General features: G+C 41.9%; 1 protein-coding gene and 1 long non-coding RNA gene across 3 annotated transcripts in view; both read left to right on the top strand.

Moving 5' to 3' along the window:
• The window catches only part of LOC130453911 (uncharacterized), a 34961-nt gene extending 34431 nt beyond the window's left edge, over nt 1-530 (top strand). The window contains exon 2 of the long non-coding RNA XR_008911577.1: nt 44-530. This is a non-coding gene — a long non-coding RNA (uncharacterized LOC130453911). The remainder of the gene's footprint in view (nt 1-43) is intronic.
• Nucleotides 1-15734, top strand: part of ANK3 (ankyrin 3) — a 754092-nt gene that overhangs the window by 276819 nt on the left and 461539 nt on the right. The window lies entirely within an intron of this gene.

The raw sequence follows: 15734 nt of genomic DNA, 5'->3' as shown, positions 1-15734 counted from the left end.
GTGATGCTGCTGATGGTGATATAGAAATTAACTAGAAGCATAGGTGCTGCTGCTGCTGGTGATGAAATTAACTAGAGAAATAGAAAGCAGATGCTGCTGCTATTGATGGTGAAGAAATGAACTAGAATCAGAGGAACTAGATGGTGCTTCTGCTGCTGAAGAAATGAACTAAAAGCACAAGAAATAAATGATGATGGTGATAATAATCTGGCATTGTAAGATTTGCAAAGGGCTCTCGACATGCATTATCTCATTTGGTCTTTGTGGTGACTTTTAAAATATTCTTTGAATCAGTCGAGAGCAATAGAAAGAACAGAATTCACATAACTGAGGCAGAGAGGCATTCGAGGGTTTGCCAAGGTCACCCAGGTGACAATAAATAACTCTTTCCAGCCTCCATGTTTTTATGTCCCTTCAAAGACAGGAATCGAGAATGCTGTGTCTCCGCCCCCTGCTGGACAAATACCACATTGCTCTTCTTGTGAACATTTCTTGGCTAACCCTTCACTTTGCCTCTTTTTTTTTTCCTTTCTAAAATGGTTGCTAAGCACAATATTAGTAAGTTTTTCAGTTCCACTAAGCTTTTTTCCCCAAAGATGTCTGTATGTTTTGACCTTTGACTTACTAGTATAATGTAGTGGAAAGTGCTGGCTCTGGAGCCAGGTCCTAGTCATGGGTGAGCTACTAATGACCTGTTGAACTCTGGCCAACTTGCTTGAGCCTTCATTTCCTGAGGGCTGGGCTACATCCTATGGTCACAGGCTCATGGTTTGCCTTATAGGCCATCTCGTCCTCAGACCATAGAGGCAGAACTGGGAGGGAAGTTCAAGGCCATCCAGTCCAGTATTCTCATTTTGCCTATGAGGAAACTGATGTTTACGAGGGCCTAATGCCTTGGCCAAGGTCATATAGCAGAGTGGATATCCTCTTACTCCCTTAATACAAATTTGAAAGCTTATTACAACTGGAAAGTTATGCTTATGGCCTTTTTGTACCTTTAAATTTCTTATTGAAGTAGTCAAAAATATTTTCTCTTCAGGCTTCTAACGTTTTAGAAAATGGAATCCAGACATCCCCAATAGCTCACGAACTCCTTTCCAAAATGCAGAATTTTGGGCTTTTTAGTTTGCTGAATCATTGTCTGACCCCTGGGGAGAGAGGAGAATTATTTCCCAAAGGGAAATTCTCTTGCTGAGAAGCCATTACTTACAAATTAGCAGCCTAGCTTGTTTCTGCTGTTCTATGCCTTCTCCTGTAGTGGTGGCTAAGATGTGCAGATAAGCAACGGATCAGAGAATCTCTTGGAATAGGCCCTTGTTCCAGTGGGCAGAGGTCTGGGGAAGCCCTGATGATGAAGTCAGGCACCATGTCCATGTGCTCTTGGAGGCTGAGTTTTGCAATTCTCTGTTGTCAATGTCTCCATCACAAACTCTAATGGGTTTCTAAAGTGCTTCTTACCAAAGCTGACAACCTACTTGCCTTGTAACTCAGCCCTGTGGGTGGTTGTACAGAGAATCAGGTAAGAAGCTTTGAATCCCTGAAACTCTATCTGAGAATCTCAGATGAACAATTTAGGATTAAAATTTCACAGGCTTAGGGATGGAATAAAACCCAAGGACCATCTATTTTAACCTCAGCATTTTGGAGATGAAGGAGCAGAGGCCAAAAAAGGTTAAGTGGCTTATTCAGAGTGATCCAGGCAGTAAGCATCAGAATCAGGATTTGAACTCAAGATCCCCTGTTGTTTGAGCATACATTCTCTTCACTGCACCATTTCTTTATTCAGATAGCCAGAAGATGATAATTTAAGGATTTTATTGTTGATGAATTGTTTTTCTGACTCTTTGGGACCCTATTTGGAATTCTCTTCACAGAGATCCTGGAGTGGTTTACCATTTCCTTCTCCAGCTCATTTTATAGATGAGGAAACTGAGATGAACAAGATTAAGTGGCTCGGGGCTTCCTGACTCTATGCCCAGGGTTCTATCCAGTGGCACCTAACTCTTGGGGAGATTGAAGGCTCAGTAGGGACCCAAACACTGGCTTCAAATATTTGAAGGGCTGTCTTTATTTTCAATTAGGGATTTGCCTGGCCCCAGAAGGGTGAACCAAGAGGAGAGGGTAGAAGGTGCAGAGAGGCAGATTTCTGCCTGATACCAGAAAAAAACTCACTAAATATCAGGGCTAGTGGACTGCCTGAGAAGGTGGGCTCCTCTTTATTTCAGGACTTCAAGCAATGGATGGGTCACCAATAACCCAAGAAATCTGTTTAAAAATAAAAAGGACTTATTTTTTTTCTACATACATAAGATTGAAAGGATAATGTAAGAGGTCTCTGGCAACCTCAATGATTGTGGAGATTATGGGATCATAGACTCAGAGGACAAAGGGACCTGGGATAAAAATATACAATCCAGTCCCCTCATTTTACAGATGAAGAAACTGAATCCTCAAGTCATTGCTTGTCCCAAATTACACACATATTCACCACTCAGTATAGTACCTGACACATAGCAGACATTTAATAAATGTTTACTGGATGATTGATTGATTGATTGATTGAATGCAGTAGGGGCAGAGTCAGGCTTCAAACCTGGGTCCTCTCATCACACATTCTGTATTTTTCTACTGTGTCATACTTCCTTTTGTGGGGAAGAGGTGGAGACCAGGAACAATATTGGTTCATGCCAATATGGACAGGCTTTTCAGAGAAGTATTTGTGCTCTAAAAAGTGCTAAAAGATTCAGATTTTTAAGTCATTTTTTTAATTCCTTGGGAACTAAACTTCAAATGATAAATGATACTGATGATAAAGCTACTTGAGGATTAGGGGCAGGCCACATCTTGTACCTTCTAAATGGTTCTTTAGAGGCACCAACAATTGTTGTCAGCTTAGGCTCTATTAAATTTTTACTTTGCTTTCCTGTACTTTGTGATTCCTTTTTAGCTTCTATTTGGCTAATTGGGGTTAGAGATTAGGGACTAGATTTGTGATTCCATTGATAAGATAATACAAAAATCTCTCTACTGATGCCAGCTTTCTATCCGCTAGCCCATGACCCTCCTCTCTTTTACCAATTAGACACACATTTATTCATAAATAAATAGAGCAAATTTACTAGTTGGGTTTTCAGTGGCAGTAATAAAGCTAAATAACATCAATAAATATAATAAATAAATAAATACATCATCCATTTTCAGGATGCTAAAGATGATGGATGTCCAAAGGGACCTTTGGGTTATTTTTTTAAAGGGATAAGAAGCAGGCCTCTTGATTTCCCCCAAATGCATAATTGATAAGCTCAGAAAAACATGAGCCTAGTTTTCTAAATCCTCACCTCGGCAACACTTCCATTATATTAATGGGAATTTCATGTAGCTTTGGCCTGGAGGATCAATGGCTTTTTATCTCCTAGGGTATCACCAAATAAATGTTCAGAAATAGTATTAGGCAATGTCTGATTCTTACTCAAGCCTCCATTTTTCTGGCAGGAAGGGAAGACATTGGAGAGAAGGGAGGGGGAAGGCTGCTTTTCTGCTGGGCACTTTGTACTGTGGGACTAGAAGGAAGAGTGAAATCTGTCTTTGCATTAAAAGGATGATGGAACATTAGAAGATAATTACTTAAGTAGAAATTTGGTCAGGGCCCAAATTTATTTGAGCTCTTTTGATGATTCACAGAATGGTTGTGCTGGAAGGGACATAAGAAATCTTTTAGTCTAACCCCCCTTCATTTGACATCTGAGGAAACTGAGGGAGGCTAGAGAGGTTGGTGATCTTTCCAAGGTTACAGAGCTAATAAGCACCAGAGCCAGTGGTATGGCTCCTTTACATTCTAGCACTAATAATGAAGCTCTTAACATTTTTTTTCTGATCTTGCCATTGTACCCTGATTAGACAAGCCAATTAATTTCTATGAACCTCAGGTTCCTTCCTGCAAATGACAAGGTTGGATGAGATGTCTTTTAAGGTCTTTTCTAACTCTGGATTTGTGATCTTAAAGCCAAAACTGAATTCAGTATAGGCCCCTCAAAATGTCTCCCTTCTCCTGACTGCCCTGTTTCTGTCCATGGTACTGGGTCATGGAAGACCAAAACTGTGAGTCATTTCTGAATCATCCTTTTCCCTCAGTTAACAAGTTCCTAATGTTCTACCCTCCACAGTCATAGAATCCATGAATCGAATGGGGCTTCAGAGACTGTCCAGTACAACCCATCCCCGAGTATGAGGATAATAATAATAATTGATATTTCTATTGTACTTTAGAGACATTATCTCATCCTTACAAAAACCTTGTGTGGGAACTATATTATTATCCTAATTACATAATCAACAATCAGCACATATTTATTAGCCACCAGCTGTGTGCCAGGAATTGTGCTAGGATCACAGATGAGGAAATTGAGATACAAATTGGTGAAAAATATTTCCTCTTGGTCACAACTAGCATCTGTTAGTGACAAGGTTCAGGAACAGATCTTCCTGGCCATGAATCTGGCTTTTTTTTTTTTAGCTCCACACACCAGTGGTTGTCAAACTCAAAGAGAAATGAGGGCCAATCCACAGTACAGAAGGATCCCTGAGGCCATATATTAACTTAGAAAAGTACTTATTATCATTATCTATGTTCATTTGGGGTTTCTTTAATTGTATTTTGTTAACTATTTCCCAATTATGTTATTATCTGGTTTAGACTACACTCTGGAATGTTTCCTGACAGCTTTCTTTGGTGCTGTCTTATATCGTTAGGATCTTCTTGCATCACTTTCATTTCTTTTCCTATTTTTTCCTCTATCTCTTTTACTTTATTTTTTAACTCATCCAGGGATTTTTTTTTAGTTTGAGACCAATTCACATGTCTCTTTGAGGTTTGGCATGTAGCTACTATGATTTTGTTGTCTTCTGAGTTTGTGTTTTGCTTCTTTCTGTCACTATAGTAACATTATCTGGTAAGGTTCTTTTCTGTTGTTTGCTCATTTTTTCAGCCTATTTCTTGACTTTTACCTTTATATTAAAGTTGGGCTCTGCTCCCAGGGTCAAGGGGACAAGCTTCAGTTTTGTTGTTGTTGTTGTTGTTGTTGTTGTTTTGGTGCAGCCACTTTCAGAGCTAATTCTGGGGTCTGAAACTTTTCAGTTCTTCTAGTGTGGTATGATGTAAGGGGAGATATGTATACTATTCTTCTGGACAATGAGTAACCACATACACTCTTTTCCAATTAGTACTATGAACAGGTTCCCCACTCCCTTGCAGCAAGATGTTTTAGTGTGCTAATGCTTCTCTTCACCTTGGGACTGAGACTCAGGACTGTGACCTGGATCTGTGTATGGTCCATGCAATAGTTTTACACACAGTTCCAGCAAAGGGATCCCTGCAACCTCCTTCTGACCAGTTGTCCTACACCCTTGCTTTCTGTGGGCTAAAAGCTCTGAAAGCTACTGCTTCTGATTCAGTTGCCCCAACAGCCTATTGCAGCTGGCTTTCTAGAGATGCCTGTGCTGAAAAGTGCTCCACTCTTACCCCATTGAGCCAGACCTTTTCCTGCCAACCTGCTAGATTTTAAAGTTGTTTGGAAAAGAATGTGGGAGACCCAAGGCGACTTTTCTCTGACATCTTGACTCTGCTTCCCATCTTACATCATTAGGAAAAATTAATAGATAATGATATAACATTCTTTATTGGGGCAAATCCATAGGATCATGAGTATTAAGCAGAAAGGGACTTTCCAACATCATTTAGTTCCATCTCCTCATTTTGCCAATGAGGAAACCAGTGTACAGAGAAGCTTGCTTATTTGCCTACAGTTACACAGCTAATTAGGTGTCACATCTGAGATCCAAACCTCTCATTTTACAGATGAGGAAACAAGAGCCCACAGAGGCCAATTGGCTTGACTGAAGTTACATAGACAGCAAATAGAAGAACTGAGATTTGGCTTATTTAAATGATTTTATACATTTCTGGTTTGGAACGAGACCCTATTGACAATTGAAAGGAAAGAACACTACTTGGAAAACCTAGTCTAGAGTCCCAGGTCTTCCAGGCACTAGATGTCTAGTGCTGGACAAATAATTTAATCTCTCAGTGCCTTGGTTTATTCATCTCTGCAATTACATTTTTGGCCCAGGTGATTCCTTTCAGTTTATAAAAAGACTGACCTAATAGCATATCAGATGTTGCTGCTGTTTTATACTGATGCCTAACTCTTCAAGACCCCAATGGGGGTTTTCTTAGGAGAGATATTGGCCGTAGTTTGCCATTTCCTTCTTCAAATCATTTTGCAGATGAGGAAACTGAGGCAAATGGGGCTAAGAGATTTGCCCAGGATCACACAGCTGTAAGTATTTGTGGTCAGATTTGAACTCAGATCTTCCTGATTCCAGGGGCAGCACTCTCTATACTGTGCCACCTAGCTGCCCCAAAACATGGTAAACATTTACCAAATACTTATTGCTTGATATGAAAAGGTTGGAACTTGGTATCTAGAGTTCTGAGTTTGAATTCTGACTCTGAGGTGACTCTACTGCACAAGTCACCCAATCTCTCTGGGCCTTGATTTTTTAATCTGCAAAATGAGAATGATGGTACATTATCTTATTCATAGGGATGTTGAAAGGAATTGTTTTGTTGACTCAAAAGAATTCTAGAAATGTGAATTGCTCCTCTGAAATGACTGATTTTAAACTCTTTTATGGGTCTTTACAGATTTATGATTTCATGGTTTAGGAAAACCCCTCCTTCAACACAAGTGGACCCTTACTGTCTAACATAGTTTCAGTTGCCTGGGACCCTGAAAGCTTCCGTGACTTCCCCCACACAGCATGCTGCCATTTGATTGAATTCACAATCAATGATGTTTCTGAGCCACCTACTACAACATTACTGCAGATTTTACAAGTATACATCTACTTCTGTTGCAACTAGACATTTTTATTGAAAGGTTTTATAATAATAATAGCTAATATCTATCTAGCATCTGGTCCACTTCCTTCTTTTTATTGATGAAGAAAACTGAGGTCCAAGAAGATCATGGAATCCTCACTTTAGAACTGGAAGGGACCCAAGAGGTCATTTCTTCTATTTCCTTTTCTATGATTCCATCCAGAAAATAATGGAAAAGGTGAGAATTATAGTTAAAGAGCCTCTCTTTGGCCCAGAGTGGGAGCCTCACAAGAACCCAGGCTGCTGACAGCCCCATTTGAGACTCTCTTGACATTAAAATGTAGTGTTTCACATATGGCTGGAAATGTCAAGGGAGGACCAGGGAGGAGGAGAGTGCAATCCAGGGGAGGTTGGCTGGACTGAAGGTATGATCCAGCACAACACATTTCTCCTTCTCTCTTTACATCTGCAAACCACCGGAGGCTCCCCTTTTCCCTCTGTGTGTTTCTATTAATGCCATCTCCTTCCCCAAGGCATCTCTCTTGTGTTTCAGCTTTATCATGCCATGAAATTGTAGCTCAGATGCCAATAAGGGCAGCCCACAAGGTGTGGGGAAGAACAGCACAGCTGGGATGGAGAAGGGATCAGGCAACAAGAGTTGGCTCACAGAATAAAATGGCTTAGGTTCAAGGAGAAGCCCCAGGTACCCCCCTTAAAGGAGAACAGGCCACATGCCATTTTCTTGTGACTCACAAAACTTGCCACATTTGGATCTGCCTCAGATTAGTTCTGCCTCAGAAATTCAAGGAAACTGCAACCTGTTTCTGGCTTGAGAATGTGAAGCTTGAAGCCTCTTAATACAGTGGATAGAGCACCAAAGCTAAAGTCAAGAAGGCCCACTCACTTGCTCTGTGACTTTGGGCAAGTCATTTAACCTCTGATTGCCTCAGTTTCATCATCTATAAAATGTAGATAATAACAGAATCTTTTAAGATCAAATGAGGGTAGTTCATGCTTTAATGGATCTCTAAGCAGTGAATCAAGCTCTGCCATTTTACAGATGACAAAACTGAGATCCAGAGAGGGGAAATTACTTTTCTCTGTGCCAAGAGGTAGGAGTTTAATAAATGATCTTTGGATTAAATTGAAATCCCAAGTGTCTGCTGCTACAAATGGGAACCACAACGTGACCTCACACTAACGTGGTTGCCCTTTGCTGTTGATGCGATGGAATACGTGCCTGTGTGGTTTATTTTGTAGGTGAGAGGCAAGGAGGCCTTTCTGTCCAAAGCTGTAAACAAGGCAGTTTCTCTGTTCCAGCCAGAGCTAGACCTTTGCAGGAGCAATTCCCAAGCAAAGAATGAGGAAGAAGCCCAAAAGCCATGGCGTCAAAGGCAAAGGAATCTGGTATCACTTTCCAGCTTCAGTGAGTCAGATTTGAACTAAAAAATAGATAGGATTTAGGCCTGATGAGGAGTCTTTGAAAGGTCTCATTAAAATAAATATAACCAGTCTGGGATTTCAGTTTCTCTTTGCAAAGACTCCCAGATTCAGTGGGGTGCCTCTCCTTCCCTGTGGACATCAGCGGGCATTTCTGAATCAGGTGTCCTTGCTGAGGGCTTGTCTTTAAAAGCTACCTGTCCAGTCAGGGAAGGGGAAATGTGCATTTTGAAAGCTCCTCCTAAGTTCCCTGACGTAAGGACAATAAAGAAGTCAGAATTTCTGGCAGGACAATGGGCCATTTGTCCGCCAGGGCTCTCCCATGAAAGGACCTGGCTTAGGACAACGAATGAGATTTCTGACTTGGGATTTATAGGTTTTGTGTTCCGGTCACCCTGGCAGTGACTCTTGTTACCCTGATGACATCTGTGATCAGATCACAGGTGTTCCAGGGAGAGTTTTTGTCCATAGCATTCTGTGCTCCACACTTCTTGGGTCACATCACATCACCCCTATATAGAATGGAAACACCTACAGAACAGAGACTGCTGTGTCATGTGGTGTCTTGGTCTCTTCGGTACTTAGCCCAGTCCTGACCCATGGCTAATATTATTAAACACTAAATTCACGTTAATAGTTTGACTAGCATGGACTCTGGAATACAGCTGGTGCTTAATAAATGTGTACTGATTGCTTGATAATTATAATTTTACTTACATATGGCACTTGGTGATAGAAAATTCTTTCCTTCTAACAACCCTGTGAGATGAGTAATGTGGATATCGTCATTCCCATTTTGCAGATAAGGAACATGGGGCATAGCCATATGAACTGGTTTACCCTGGGTGACTCAACTCGTGAGCTTGGAAGCTGAGACACCAAGGCTAAAGTTGGTGATACTTGACCATTGGCTCTCTAACTGGATCTTCATTAGTCCAAATGAGGAGTAGTTCTGCCTCGGGAGTCTTCTGGGAGTGAATGCCAGAGGAAATCACCATCAACCTGAGGGCATCTATGACTATTATGGTTGTCCTGGGGTCCATACGGCCATGATCATAGTAAAACATAAAGCCAGAAAGAGGATGTCTGTGTGGTTTGTGCCGAGGAAACATTGCACCCCAAATCTGCAGATATTCTCAGTTTTCTGTGCCTTGTTTGGATATTCTTAGTTCTGCTTCCCTAACTGGATCCAGCACTCATTTCTCCATTTCTTTAATTCTAGAGAAGATGATACCCAAACCATCTCTCTATTCTTTAACCTGCTCTTGAAGCAGGGATAAGGAGAATTGGACACCACCATTCATTCAAGGGCCTGTGATGGTTGAAGAGAAGAGGCTCTCAGTACTTTAGGAGGAGGTATTGTCCAGTTTCTAACTTGAACTAAATTGTCAGAGTTCACAGAGCAGGATGTATAATGGGCTGGCACCCATGCACAGTTGGGAATCAATTCTGCTTTTTTGAAAAGACCTTGCCAAAAGGCGAAGCTATGTATTCAATGTCCTAAGAGATCAGAAAGACCCTTGGGATATGCCACTTGTCAAATCCTTTAGTGGTGATAAAAATCAACCATTACCTCAACTGACTGTTCTCTCCAAGGCAGGACTGAAGGGCAATTCTTTGTACACCAGTCGTGTCCCTCATGTCAGAGCCAACAGCCAATGGCCATCTGTGCTGAATGTGGCCCAAAGGCCTGGCATGGCCATCTAAGCCCATGGGGAGAAGCAGCACATCAGCCCTCACCCTGGTGTTAAATACCAGTCCAGATGAACAGGAAGTAAAGAGAGAAGGAAAACCATGATGACAGGCAGCTACATCCCTGGTGGGAAAGCACCACCTCCACCTCCCAATAAGACACTGTCATAGATAGAGCTCATGAACCCACTTCCCTACCTACTCGAGGAGCATGGGAGACTGGCCTGGAAGTCAGGAAATGGGGGATTTAGGTTTGGTTCTTCCACTAACCAACTAAGTGGTCATTTCTCCATCTCATCAGGGTAGGAAAGAAAGATCCAGGAGGCAGGAAGTCATCTGTGTCTCCATAGCCCACCCAGGTTTGGCCGTGGTGGCCTGATTTCCTACGCTTCTACAATATGGATTTGGCAGCTGGATAGGTAGTGGATTGGAGAAGGGTGAAGCATGAGGATTAGTCAAGGAAAGTGAATATTTAACCTAGAGAAGAATTAAGACCGGGCCTGATAGAATTCTTCGGATATCTGTAGAGTATTCAGGTGAAAATAAGGATTAGATCTGCTCTGCCTAACATCAGAGGGCACAAAGAGGCAGGATTATAGGGGCCACTTTAAGCTGCAAGTCCGTAAAACCTTTCCTGACCATTAAAGTTGCCCTCAAGAGGTGCCAATAATATCTACAACAGTCATACGTTTATATCCCATTTGAAAGCAGTGCTTATTTTGGACCTCCAGTGTGGGACTAGATGCCTTCAAAGATCCCTTCTACCTTGGATCCTCTGGGATTCCACGACTCCCTCTTCCTTTCTGATTAGGCATGAGGCACACCTTTTTCAAACACTATATAGAAGGGCATCCAAGACAGAATCTGCAAGTATTCGTTTCCTACCATTTCTAATAAAGACATACATTTTGGAAATGTTCAGACAACATTTTATGTTTCTATTTTTCTCCTGAGTGCGATAATTAAATATAATTACTTTGGTTTCCCGACAAAGCTCTCTAAAGCTGAGTCTGCCAGGCTCCAGAAACATTGAGCTTCTGATTTCATCCTTTTGAAGACTAGACACTGTACTGGAGGCCTGAGCCTTCTCTGTCTCTGTCTGTCTGTCTGTCTTTCTGTCTCTATTTCTCTCTCTCTCTCTCTCTCTCTCTCTCTCTCTCTCTCTCTCTCTCTCTCTCTCTCTCTCTGTCTCTATTTCTCTCTCTCTCTCTCTCTCTCTCTCTCTCTCTCTCTCTCTCTCTCTCTCTCTCTCTCTCTCTCTCTCTCTCTCTCCCTCTCTCTCTCTCTGTCTCTCTCTCTCTGTCTCTATTTCTCTCTCTCTCTCTCTCTCTCTCTCTCTCTCTCTCTCTCTCTCTCTGTCTCTCTCTCTCCCTCTCTCTCTCTCTCTGTCTCTCTCTCTGTCTCTATTTCTCTCTCTCTCCCTCTCTCTCTCTCTGTCTCTCTCTCTCTGTCTCTATTTCTCTCTCTCTCTCTCTCTCTCTCTCTCTCTCTCTCTCTCTCTATTTCCTCTCTCTCTCTCTCTCTCTCTCTCTCTCTCTCTCTCTCTCTCTCTCTCTCCCTCTCTCTCTCTCTCCTCTCTCTCCTCTCTCTCTCTCTCTCTCTCTCTCTCTCTCTGTCTCTATTTCTCTCTCTCTCTCTCTCTCTCTCTCTCTCTCTCTCTCTCTCTCTCTCTCTCTCTCTCTCTCTCTCTCTCTCTCTCTCTCTCTCCCCCCTCATCTCTAAGATGATGTCGTTTGTCCTTCTGCCTGCCAGCCCATCTCCTGATTTCCCCAGAGTAGGAAACCGAGCTGTACATAAAGCTCCATGATTCAGGAACCTGTGCTTTAGGAGTGATTCCAATATGGGCTCTTGGTGGCAGGGGCAGAGCATATCTCTGTCTTCCTCACCAATAGAAGTCAAATGTTAATATTTAGTTATAGACTGTCCTCTGAGGAAATCAGGTGACTGAGATTTTTAGGACTAAAGGGACCCTTAGAAAGCAAGTAGTCCGATATCTGGTATAGTGTATAGAACTCTGGCCTTAGAGATGGAAAGATCCAAGTTTCATCCCTTTCTCGAATATTTAATTGGCTGTGTGAACTGGGAGAACCAGGGCTAAAACTGAGGGACCCTGACTTCCAGTTTTCCTTTGGCCAGGGCAAGATATTACAAAACTCCTTCCAGCTATCATTTTGTCAATGGGAATGAGGTGGGTAGTGTGGAAGAGTGGTTTGATTTTATAACTAGAATACCTTATGGAAAAATCCCAGGACCTCCAGCAAGTGCTTCTCAATTTGAGAAACTATTAAAATCTATAAAATTAATGAGCAAACTGAGGGATAGTCAACTATAGCTTCAAAATCCCTTAACTTGAAAGAAATTAACACACAAAGTGACTCCAGATAGGATCCTGAAGAGTCCAACCCAACTGAAAACAATCAAACAACAAAGCCACTAGCCATCCAATTGGTGTATTTTATAGGAATGAAGAACTAAGAAGGCAATTTGAAACAGGAAGAAGGATAATAGGAGATAGAGGACCTGAATTGGAACCTTGCCCCTGCCATGTTTTTGTCTTTTAGGGCAAGCCACTTAACCTGTTAGTGGCTCAGTTTCCACTATAAAATGATAATATTGGACTAGATGGACTCTGAGATCTCTTCCATCTATAAAATGTATGATCTTTTTAAGGCAGAAGGAAAGTATCAGGTGAGACAAAAATGTTTCTTTTAATCTTTTAATCAAGTGGGAATAACAAGTGTCCACTCAGGTAGCTCAGAAAGGGAAATATTAGGAGCAAGGGATCATAGAATTACAGATTAAGAAAGGGGCCTCAGAAAACATCTAATTCAACTCACTCATTTTATGGAGGAGGAAAGACCTGGATGGGTGAAAGGACTTGCCTAAAGTCACACACTAAGGAAGGGATAGAGGCAGGATTTGAACTCAAGTCTTCTTAGACCAAAAGCAGCTCTTTCCCCATTACACATATGATCACAAGTGAGAATCATACCATTTAATACCCAAAGCTCTTTAACACCCCCAAACTTCAGAGACTGATAAAAACTCATTAAATCTGACAAATCAACTTTCTTCTACAGTTTCTCTGTTTGGGGTCTCAATTGGGATCTCAATTGGGAGTTCAATCATGGTAGAGAAAGGAAACTTCCCTTTTCCTTTGTGAAAGTACAAATTTCTAAGTGTTTGCTAGGAACAAAAATGCCTGCTGATGAGGCTATACCCAAGTTTCTGTCCCACAAGCATTTTTTCTTCTCCTGATGACCTCTTTCCCTTTTAGATTTGTTAATACACAGAGGGTTTTACTTATAAGCAAATTTTTAAATGCTTACCTTCTGTCTTAAAATCAGTACTTACTATTGGTTCCACGGCAGAAGAACATTAAGGGCTAGGTCATGGGAGTTAAGTGATTTATCCAGCATCATACAACTAGAAAGTATCTGAGACAAGATTTGAATCCAGGACCTCCGATATTTAAGGCTGGCTCTCAGTCTCCTAAACTGCCTAGTTGTTCCCAATAAGCAAACATTTCCTGTTTCCTTGATATGACTCCCAGACACAACTATAATGACATCACAGGACCAAGAAGAGAAGATCTAAGTGGACATTGAGGACATCTCCACTTTGGACAATGACATTTTGTCTCCAAATACCACCCTGGTTACCACATTGGGTGTTGTTGGCCCCAAATGGTTCTTTCTTTTTTAACCAGATGTGATAGATGTGGTCGAGCCCAATTCATCTTTGAAATATGGAAATATCTTGCAACATCTGGACTCTATCCTAAGACTAAAGCCTTGACATTATTCTTTGAGCTATTGCTGGGCTGGTGTCATTCAAAAACATACCTCCAATGGCAGCAGGTGCAAAAGGAGTCCTGCCCTTAGACCAAAAGGATGACCTAGAGTACAATTGGGAAAGGGAGGAGGAAGAGGCAGACAGTGGAGGAGAGTCAAAGGAGGCGACAGACTCTTAGATCTACTGACTTCAGTGGACATTGGTGGAGGCACCCCAATGTACCAGGCAATGAACCTGTGCCAAGTGCTGGGACACAAAAATAAAAAACCCTGAAATTACCCTAGCCCTCCAGAAGCTTCCATGCTCCTGGGGCTTGTCCTCTTCTGGCATTTCTTACTATCCATCTTCCTTCTGCAAGAAGGACAATATGGAATAGGTTGCATGGTGCAAGAACTAAGTCAAAAACACATGTTGAAGGATAGAATGAAAGTGAATTCCCTGAGGGAAGAGTTGTTTCCTTTCTCTCTCTCTCTTTTTTTAATTCTTTGCATTTTAAAGAGCCTAGCCCATGTTGTTGAGTCATTTCAGTTTCTTTCATTCTTTGTGACCCCATTTGGGGTTTTCTTGGCAAAGATACTGGAGTAATCTACCATTTCCTTCTCCAGTCATTTTAAAGATGAGGAAACTGAGACAAACAGGGTTGAGTGACTTGCCCAAGGTCACACAGCTACTGTGTCTAAGATGAGATTTGAATTCAGGAAGATAAGTCTTCTTGACTCCAAGGATGAAGTATACTGTGTACTATGATATCACTTAGCTGTTCCACCTATCATATAGTACGTGCTTAATAGATGCTTGTTGATGGATTTGGTCAAAATCCCTCTTTTATGCTTCCTGATTGCATTGGGGGGATCAATCATTTCCTTACTGTGTAGCTCATTTTCTTCATCTTTAAAAAGAATTATTAGGACTAGATAGATTAGGACTAGATCCCTCTCCACTCTGATATTCTTTGGCCTCTGGTTCTTCTCAGGTCTGACATCCTAGGCTTTGAAAAACCCTCTGATTTCACCACATTTCCCCTCTCTGGTCCCTATTGATTTTGGCCTTCTGTGTTCTTAGGTCTGTTCCATCACTTCTGATTTCCTCTGTTTTTAGGTTCTCCTTGGACTGACCTTCCATGTGCCATGGACTGGGCAAGCTCAATGTTGTTGTTTCTTTAAAACCCTTACCTTCCATCTTGGAATCAAAATATTGGTTCCAAGGAAGAAGAGTGGTAAGGACTAGGCAGTAGAAGTTAAGTGACTTGCCCAGGGTTATACAACTAGGAAGGATCTAGGGTCACATTTGAACCCAGGACCTCTCATCTCTGGACCTGACTCTCAATCCACTGAGCCACCCAGCTGCCCTTAAGCTCAATGTTTAAATGCTCTTCCAATTTGTAACATTCTATGCTTCTAAAATTCAACTCCTGACCTTCCTCCCAGGATTACTGGGGAGATTAACAGATGAATATGATTTGTGGGGTGTATCAGGAATGCCAAGTGCTACCAGCAATAAATGCTAATTGATCCCCGCCACCAGACAAGCTGTTTACCCATTGGAGATGAATGGATGCTCCGAGGCCGTCATCTCCGGTCCTGCAAGAACAATTTCCCCGGATACATTTTGTCCTGAGCTGTTCTTTCAGCTCTGATGGATGAGATGTTTGTTCTCAGAGAGTGTTTTTAGTTTAACAGAGGACTGGGGAAGATCACAGTTGAAAGCTATAGCTCCATGGCTGATGGATGAAGCCATGTGTGTCTTGGAAAGCCAAAGGACTCCCCTATCGTCAGCAAAGACCAGGGCAGAGAGTCGGCTGGGATTGCAGAATCCTGCAGAAATAGCCTGGCCTACGTCCTCTTCCTCCAGTCCAGCCAGTAGACCCAAACCAGAATCCCTTCTCCATCATGCCTCCAAGAGCCTGGCTTTCATGATTTCTGATGAG

This window comes from Monodelphis domestica, chromosome 1 (assembly GCF_027887165.1).
Source record: "Monodelphis domestica isolate mMonDom1 chromosome 1, mMonDom1.pri, whole genome shotgun sequence".
NCBI lineage: Eukaryota > Metazoa > Chordata > Mammalia > Didelphimorphia > Didelphidae > Monodelphis > Monodelphis domestica.
The sequence above is the reverse complement of the archived record's forward strand: the minus strand, read 5'-3'. Positions and strand labels throughout refer to the sequence as shown.